The sequence below is a fragment of the Triticum dicoccoides genome, chromosome 3B (genome assembly GCF_002162155.2).
Source record: "Triticum dicoccoides isolate Atlit2015 ecotype Zavitan chromosome 3B, WEW_v2.0, whole genome shotgun sequence".
Classification (NCBI taxonomy): domain Eukaryota; kingdom Viridiplantae; phylum Streptophyta; class Magnoliopsida; order Poales; family Poaceae; genus Triticum; species Triticum dicoccoides.
The window spans coordinates 454,007,046-454,012,449 of NC_041385.1; positions in this window are offsets into that span (position 1 = coordinate 454,007,046).

Here is a 5,404-nt window from a genome sequence, read left to right on the forward strand (position 1 = left end):
GCTTATTGTTTTGATGCTTGCAACATGCCTAGTTGCTGTTTTGGACAACTTGTCCTTTAAACTTGTTTCATGTGTGTGTGTTGAACCGTTGCTCCGTTTTGAGTGTGCTCTATATGAAACTTGCTTAGAATTGCATGTAGTTTCATATTATCATGTTGCATCCTTGTTTTGAGGTGTTTTCTTGATGTTTGGGTGCATTTCGCATCAATGCCATGTTTAACTTGTGTTGCTCATATCTTCTAGGCCGTAACTTCGAATTAAATGAACTTTATATGTAACTTGACTAGAATCTCATGTAGATCATCTTTGTGCATCTTAACTTGATGTTTAACAACTTGAACATAAGGTTTATTCAGATCTGGACCATTTTCGAAATATGCATATGAGGACTTACCGGAATTGTTATATGTTGTTCCCGGCCTCATTTAAACTTGCCTTGATGTGTTGTTCTTGTTTGCATCATCTCTTGCCATGAGTAGCTTCATGTAGCTTTGTCATGCATCATGCTTGTTTTGCATCATGTCTTGTTCATGTTTGGTGTGTTTACCTTGTTGTGTGCTTCTTTTCGATAGTTCCTGTTTTGTTGCGATCGTGAGGATTCGTTCGTCTACGCTTGGTTCGGCTTCATCCGTTCATCTTCTTCATGGACTCGTTCTTCTTCCTTGCGGGATTTCAGGCAAGATGACCGCTACCCTGGATCTCACTACTATCATTGCTATGCTAGTTGCTTCGTTCTATCGCTATGCTGCGCTACCTATTACCTGTTTATCAAGCCATCCCAAATTGCCATGAACCTATAACCTTTGACACCTTTCCTATGCACACCGTTGCTTGGCTATGTTACCGCTTTGCTCAGCCCTCTTATAGCGTTGCTAGTTGCAGGTGAAGTTGAAGATTTCTCCATGGTCGACAGGATTTTGGTTGGGATATCACAATATCTCTTATATTATTAATGCATCTATATATTTGGTAAAGGGTGGAAGGCTCGGCCTTATGCCTGGTGTTTCGTTCCATTCTTGCTGCCCTAGTTTCCGTCGTACCGGCGTTATGTTCCCGGATTTTGTGTTCCTTACGCGGTCGGGTGATTTATGGGACCCCCTTGACAGTTCGCTTTGAATAAAACTCCTCCAGCAAGGCCCAACCTTGGTTTTACATTTGCCTCACCTAGCCCTTTTCCCTTGGGAGTCGCTCTCTCGAGGGTCATCTTTATTACAGCCCCCCGGGCCAGTGCTTGTCTAAGTGTTGGTCCAAACTAGAGCACCGTGCGGGACCATCCCTTGGCAACTTGGGTTACGTCGGTACCTGTACGCTTAGCTTATCCGGTGTGGCCCTGAGAATGAGATATGTGCAGCTCCTATCGTGATTGTCGGCGCATCGGGCGGTCTTGCTGGTCTTGTTTTACCATTGTCGAAATGTCTTGTAAACCGGGATTCCGAGTCTGATCGGGTCTTCCTGGGAGAAGGTCTATTCCTTCGCTGATTGCGAGAGCTTGTCATGGGCTAAGTTGGGACACCCCTGTAGGGTATAATCTTTCGAAAGTAGTGCCTGCGGTTATAGGCAGATGGGAATTTGTTAATGTCCGGTTGTAGATAACTTGACACCAGATCCGAATTAAAACGCATCAACCGCGTGTGTAGCCGTGATGGTCTCTTTTCGGCAGAGTCCGGGAAGTGAACACGTTTTTGGGTTATGTTTGACGTAAGTAGGAGTTCAGGATCACTTCTTGATCATTGCTAGTTGATGACCGTTCCGCTTGCTCTCTTCTCGCTCTTATTTGCGTATGTTAGCCACCATATCATGCTTAGCCGCTGCTGCAGCCTCACCACTTCACCCCTTCCTTTCCCTTTAAGCTTTGCTAGTCTTGATACCCATGGTAATGGGATTGCTGAGTCCTCGTGGCTCACAGATTACTACAACAACAGTTGCAGGTACAGGTTATGCAATGATCATGATGCGAGAGTGATGCTTGCTTGCATTGAGTTCTTCTTCTGCTTCTTCGATCAGGGGATAGGTTCCAGGTCGGCAGCCTGGGCTAGCATTGTGGATGTCGTTTGAGTTTCTGTTTGTGATTCATCCGTAGTCGGATGTTGTCCTCATGTATTGTGATGTTGTATTCGTGTGGCATTGTATGCCTTATGTATGTATCCCCATCTATTATGTAATGTTGATGTAATGATATCCACCTTGCAAAAGCGTTTCAATATGCGGGTCTATCCTTGGTGGGACCTTCGAGTTCCTTTTGGATAGGGTCGCATATTGGGCGTGACAAGTTGGTATCAGAGCCTCGACCGACCCTAGGAGCCCCCTTGATTGATCGTGTAGTTTGGCCGTTGTTGAGTCTAGAAGAAAACTGTATTCAGAGTCTAGTTATATCGGAGAGTAGGAATTCTTTTTACTCCTCAGCCCCTTCGTCGCTCTGGTCAGGAATCTTGACGTAGGTCTTTTGAATTACTCCTCTTCCCCTTCAAATTTTCTTTAGGATCAAGCAGTTGGTTTTCCGATCGTTGTTCCTCAGCTCTTTTCATCCGGTGCATTTCTCGTGAAGTTGACTCGACCCTCTTCATCTTTGAGTTCAATCCTCAGTTGTTTTCTTTCCCACCCGCCCACCCCTTTTCATCTCGGAACCGGAGTCCATAATCGAGTATCCATCCTACTCGTGCGAAGTCTTTGCTTTCTTTCCTCAATGTTTTCAACCGGTGTTTTTTCTATTCAAGGTATTCGTCGGTTTCCCCTTCCAAGTTGCCTTTGTTTTCCCGCCCTCCCACCATTCTTCTTCCCGGAGTCTAACTCTCTTTCGAGCATCAATTTCATTCGTGCGGAGCCTCTTCAATCTTTCCTCAATTATTTCAACCGGTGAATTCTCGTCTCGGTGGATATTCTTCATCTCTTTTTCTTTTCCGATGCACAAAATTCATGTTTTTTTCGGGTTGATCACACTCTTTTCCTGGATCAAGTGTTCTCCTTGCTCGTTCACTTCTCGCCATTAAATCATTCCGGAGTTCAAAACATCTCAGGAGATTCGTCTGTGTTCCAATTAATTCGAGGTTGTCACCTCATTCAAATATTTCAATTGTTCCGGTGCATCATCTATCTGTTCAACAATCCTTTCCAACGGTGTTTTTTCTCTTCAGTCGGCCCTAACCCACAGGTCTTTTTCCAGGATCTTACCTGACTCTTCTAATTTCCCGGAGCTATTCTCAAATCCTTTTTGAAGTTTGATGTAAGTATGATTTCATCAGTCAGATGCTTTTCCAAGATCAATTTCTAATCATTTCATTGTTGGCTCAACCTCTCTGCTTTTCATTCTCCCGGAGTACCTCAGTAATTTTGGTGATGTTTCTCGTCGTCTTTCTCAGATTTGAAGATCGAACAAGAGTTTTCATATCATCCTCTCAGATTATTTTAGTTTATCAGATATTCTTTCTTATCCATCCGGAGTTTGTCAGAAATTGTTTTCCCGTTTCTTTTTACCGGAGGCCATCATTTCAGTTATCATTCTTTATTTATCCCGGTGCTTCATTCAAGTGTTCTTTAATCAGCTCATGATCTCTTTGTTCTTTTGCATCTAAATTCCCTCAAGCATATTTGTTCTTCTAATTCTTACCAGTGATTCATTCTCTTTCACCAGTCGTTTTCAAATTCTTATGATGATTCCTTCAGATTCTTTTCCTTGTTTATCATATTAATCCTTTCGTTCTTTCCAATCCTACCGGTGGTTCATGAAGACCTTCTCAAGTTTGCGATATGTCACTTCTCAATCCTTTTCAAGAAGAATAAGTAGTATGAAAAATCCATTGATTGTCATCAATTTAATTTGATGAAGGATAGGCATACAATAAATCTTATTTTTATTTCATCCAAGTGAGTAATCTTTTCCTTCGGAGTTTGTTCTTGATCAATAAATTCTAGTTCCAAGTGTTGTTCATCTTTTCTTTTCCGGAGTTCAATTTCCTCAGTCATTTTGTCAGAACCTCCATCTAAATCGTCGAGGCTCATCTTATTCTTTCATCCTTCAATTTTATCTCGTCATTCTTTTGTTACCGGAGTTCATGGTGGTTCTTCATGATTTAATTCATTCTTCAAGAGTTCTTCAAGATTCTTGTCAGTGGAGTTCAAATATCTGTTCTTCTCGCGTCTCGAAGTGCAATTAATTCTCCGTATTCTTTGAAGTGGAGTTTTGCATTCCTTCGTTCCTCTCAGCTATGCTATCATTTCCGTTTGCGGCTGGTTATCACCTCATCATTTTGAGATGTTATCTCTAAGTCCACATCAAGCTTATTCTTTCGTTGTTGATTTTCTCAACAACTCCATTCAATCCTTCTAAATTCTTTTCATTGAATACTCTTTCAATACTTTCTAGAGTTTTGTGTCATGTCTTCATCAAGTATCATTCCATCCTCTCAAGTTCATGTTCTATTCTTTCCATGTCCAGTCAGAGTTCTGCCTAAATCCTTTCAGTCTTATTTGTTTCTTATCTCATTCTAACGGAAGTGCTTTCATAGTATATCTGATTCCGTGAGCTTTCGATTCTCGTCATTCTCGTCGTTCCTCTCTTATTCTCGAGTGCTATCGATTCTTTGCTTCTTCTCTTGATTTCTTGTTTCACCTCTTCCTCTTTCTCTTCCGTCTCGGTCCTAAGATCTTGGGACGAGATCTCTTGTTAGTGGAGGAGTGTTGTAACGCCCCGGATCCGATGCGCCAGGTGTCCGCCAGTTATTCGCCATCGTTGCCATGTCATTTGCTTGTGTGTTGCATTTTGCCATGTCATCATGTGCATTGCATTGCATCGCATACGTGTTCGTCTCATGCATCCGAGCCTTTTCCCCGTTGTCCGTTTTGCAATCCGGCGCTCCTATGCCCTCCGGCGTCCCCCTCTTCTCTCTTTTCGTGAGTGGGTGTTAAACTTTCTCGGAATGTCCCGAGTCTTGCCAAGCGGCCTTGGTATAGTACCGGTAGACCGCCTGTCAAGTTTCGTGCCATTTGGAGGTCGTTTGGTACTCCAACGGTTAACCGGGTAACCGCAAAAGCCCCTCTCTCTTTGCAGCCCAACACCCTTCCAAAGTGGACCAAAACCCAGCAAACTCCCCTCCATGCTCTCGGTCGTTCGATCACGATCGCGTGGCCAAAAACAGCTCCTCATTTGGACTCTCCTAGCTCCCTCTACCTATTTATATGTGCCTCCCCCCGAAAAATCGTAGATGAACCCTAACCCTCTCCCTCCTCGCGCGTCGGACACGTCCGCGCCACCGCCGGACATGTCCGCCGCCCCGCAGCCACGTCACTCCAGCCTATCAGAGAGCGACACGTCAGCCGCCGCCGCGCCCCGCCCACTCCGCCGCCGCCACGTGGCCTCCCCCCGCCTCCACCGCCGCTGGCCCACGCGGGCCCTGATCCGGCCCGCCAG